Below are 4,366 nucleotides of genomic sequence, written 5' to 3' on the forward strand. Positions count from 1 at the left end.
AACTGGAAAGCGTTCCTTCTATTACGTCACTTCCGGTTCCCTGGCGAGAGTGTTACGTAACCGTGTAGCAATATTCCAGCTATATTGCGGCGGTCTGTAGATAATCGAGTCTGGACCAGACAATCCAGTGACCAACAACATGAGCATCGATCTGCGCAATTGGGGACCGATGACATGTGTCAACCACGTCAGCGAGCCTGACCACCCGAACACGTTAGTCGCCTCTCCCGACAATCATAGTCGCCTTTTGTGGCAAGCATGGGTTGCTGAAGGTCTATTCCACCCCGGGACCTTCACGGGTGATCCTTTTATTACATTCTTATGGTGGAAATGTGGGAATGTCTGATTAATCAATCTTTTGCCGCATGCGTGAGGATCTACTAACGATCTGACATCCGATACGCATCCAGTAAATAATGAGTTACTATTGTAGACTACTTTTATATTTATAGGCCGTTTATGTGTGGAAATGGTAATATCGAATGAAATATTGTGTTGGTCATTTTTTTTTTTTTTGTTATTAAGTCACAGAGTCCATTAAAACCCTGAGGAAAAGTAGCACAAATATGTGGGTATGGTTGGTTGTTTCACGTGAAAACGGACAGATGAGAGAAAGTGGAAGTCTTCAGGAACCCATGCATGTCTTACGTGTTGCCTAACAACAAAGAGAAGTAAGACTGGCTGAATCGTTTCACATGTCATCGTATCCGAGTTTCGTAGATCGATGCTCATGCTGTTGATCTCTGGATTGTGTGGCACCCATGAAGATCCACCTCCTCGTGGTGGGTGTTGGGTAACGCTAAGTGCTCTTCTCCCGTGTGGACCCGGGACAGAATGTGTCCACAGCATCCCATTGCTTGTCTTAAGAGCCAACTAAATTGGGCATCCTGTTTGCCGTTGGTTGCGTCCCATGTCGGTGGAGGACGGGAACCTGGTGATTGAGGGCATTTGGGCTTTTTACTACTTTCCATTTGCCCAACACACCACTTTGCCACTCACTTCACCTAGACAGGTGGTTGAATGGGCCCGATTCAACCAATTGGCTGGTCATGCCAAGCCCTCTGCATGGACTGTCTATCTGTCATCGCACAAATTTGATTTGGAATTGTTTTAAATTTCGACCTTGGCAATACTAGTGATCTGTAACCTGTTTGATTGTAAATTATGATAATATGAACTTTGCCTAGAGTCTTATGCCCGAAGGCGATGGCTCATGGGCCAATCTGGTAGTTTAATTATTTATAATTCTTCTGCTGGAGTATATCATTCGGGTATCCATGGTGCTGCAAGCTGGAGGCCCGCTTGCTTTAGCATTGTCCTTCTGATAATCCGTGGTGGGTGGGGAGCTCGGATGATGAATCATTTGACACCAATCATGGCCTATGAAATAGCCCCCTAAAAAAAGAAAACGTTCACTTGAAATTGCTCCTGCTGATACTGACCTCCGACCGTCTCTATCGATTGAGTATTGGCCACGTTTCCTTGTTGTTGAGACTCCTAACAAGACACCATTAAAGCTGAACCCTTTCGCAGTATCTAAGGGTATTCAAGGTATTACAGGAGATGTTAAGAACATTAGACGCTTACGTTCGGGTGCTCTACTACTTGAGTGCGGCAAGAAACAACAAGCAACCAGCCTGATGAGTATTGAATCTTTTGTGGGTATTCCGGTCACGGTCTCTGCTCACAAGACCTTGAACACGAGTAAAGGTATCATCAGAGATCGTGATCGATTATTTGCTGGCATGACCGAACTTGACATAGCATCAGAGATGAAAGATCAAGGTGTGCTGTATGTAAAGCGCTTTTCAACCCGGAAATACAATGAAACCATCCAAACAAACACCTATCTGTTTTCCTTTTCATCGCCACATGCTCCAAAATCAGTTAAGGCTTGTTACTGCAACATCCAAGTTGAAACCAACATCCCCAACCCACTCAGGTGTTTTAAATGCCAGAATTATGGACACGGTGTAGATACCTGCACATTGTCTGTTGTGTGTGCTCACTGTGGTGAGAAGACACACACAACAGAAGATTGTGACGGTGATTTCTAAAAAATGCACCAACTGCTCAGGCGACCATTCTTCTTTTTCGAAACAGTGCCCAATCTGGAAAGAGCAAATGGCAATAAACGGACTTCAGTTTACCCAAATTGTCTCTTTTTCTGAGAAAAAAAGACTGGTGAAGAGATCTGACCTTACAGAAAGTTACAGTCGCAAACACATGATCTGTGCGGAGCTCTAAAGTAACAAAATCATCTACAAGCTGCCAAACTACTCTGACTTGGGTGAATTGCGACTCTCCACAACTTTTATACCCAACTATTTTATCTCAGACTGAGGAATCACTTCCTGGAACATCAAAGTCTTCTTCTGATCATAAATTATCTTCACAGTCACGCACTGAGTCTCAATCAACAGCTGAAACAAAACAAACTGCTAAAGGTAAACCTAAGCCTAAGCCTGATGCTTCAAAACAACAAAGTGGCAGAGCTCCTAAAGGGTCACAAAATAAAATTCAGCTGTTTAATAAATATGGGTCACTTGAAGACATGGACGATTCTGAAAACGTCCATTCTAGGGCACACCAAGAGAGTGCGGGGTAGATCCCCAATAAATCCCCCCAAAAGATAGTTTATTCAAATAATATTGTACAGTGGAACTGCAGAGGATTGAGGACTAATTTACATGAATTACAGCTATTAGTCCAAGATTTCACACCTTCAGCGTTATGTCCCCAAGAGACATATTTAAAACAAACAGATATATTTTACCTTCGTCATTTTAATGCATATCATTGTTTTTCAACTCCGGGTGATAGGGCCACTGGTGGATCATCCATTCTAGTCAGACAAAACGTTATTCAAAGCCCTGTTTCACTTAATACTAATATGCAGGCTGTTGCAGTGAGAATTACTTTACATGTAGCATTTACACTATGCTCTCTTTATATTTCGCCGTCTTTGACGTTTGCCAAAACTGATCTTCAAGCTCTATATGACCGAAGCTCCCGAAGTCCTGTATTATAATGGGAGATTTAAATGGGCACCGCCCACTCTGGGGTGGTGTAACTACAAACACTAAAGGCCAATTTGTTGGAGGACGTTTGTTCTGACAATGATTTATGTATTTATAATGATGATTCCAACACATATTTACACCCTGCTACAGGGACGTATTCTGCTCTCGACTTGTCACTCACAAACTCAGAACTACTAAGTGAATTCGAATGGTCAGTTCACGATGATCTCTGTGGAAGTGACCATTTTCCTACTATATTGAAAGCTGTAACTCCAACTGATGTTCCTCCATCATCAGGGTGGAATTTTAAAAAGACTAACTGGGCTTTATATGAAACATTGCATGCTGAAAAACCTGAACGTTTTATTGACGTTCCTGATGCTATTAAGTGTTTTTCTGATGAACTGAATTCCATAGCTGATGAGTGTATACCAAAGTCCTCTGCAGCTCCACATATTCGAAAACCATGGTTCAGCAATGAATGGTTCAGCGATGAATGCAAACAAACTAGGAATCAGGATCAGGGTGTTCCACAAGGCAGTATTTTGTCAGTCACTCCTTTTAGCATCAAGATCAACAGTCTATCTAAAGTTTTAAACGATTTAATAGATGGATCTTTATTTGTGGATGATTTTAATATTTCTTGCCGTGGTAAAAATATGCATACTATTGAACGGCAACTGCAGCTGTGTTTGAACAAAATCGATAAAGGGTGTCATACAAACGGTTTCAAATTTTCTAAATCAAAAACCAATTGTATACACGTATGTCGTAAATACAAACCCCATAAAGACCCTGAACTATTTCTCAGTGGTACCCCAATCAAAGTTGTCAAGCAGGCCAAGTTCTTGGGGCTTATTTTCTACTCACATTTGACCTTTTTGCCGCATATTAAATCCCTTAAAGCCAAATGCCGGAAGGCACTCGATTTATTAAAGGTTGTTTTAAATTCAAAATTGGGGGGATCAAACTACTTTTCTTCACTTATATAGATCACTGGTCCGATCTAAACTTGATTACGGCTCCATCGCATATGGTGGAGCTTGTCAAAGCAACCTAAAACTACTTGATCCTGTGCACCACCAAGGCCTCAGACTTTGTCTCGGTTCTTTTAGAACCTCTCTTATCGATAGTCTATATGTCGAAGCTGATGAGACTTCTCTCAGCTTACGCTGTATAAAACTATCTTTACAATACATTACAAAATTAGCTTCTAATGAGTCTAATCCCGCATTTAATTGTGTCTTTAATCCTCTCTATGAGTATTTGTATAACAAAACGTCTTCCCTTGTTCCGCCTCTTGGGCTCAGAATTAAGCCATTTCTTTCTGCTTCTAGCATTGA

The sequence above is a fragment of the Haliotis asinina genome, chromosome 4 (genome assembly GCF_037392515.1).
Source record: "Haliotis asinina isolate JCU_RB_2024 chromosome 4, JCU_Hal_asi_v2, whole genome shotgun sequence".
Lineage (NCBI taxonomy): Eukaryota > Metazoa > Mollusca > Gastropoda > Lepetellida > Haliotidae > Haliotis > Haliotis asinina.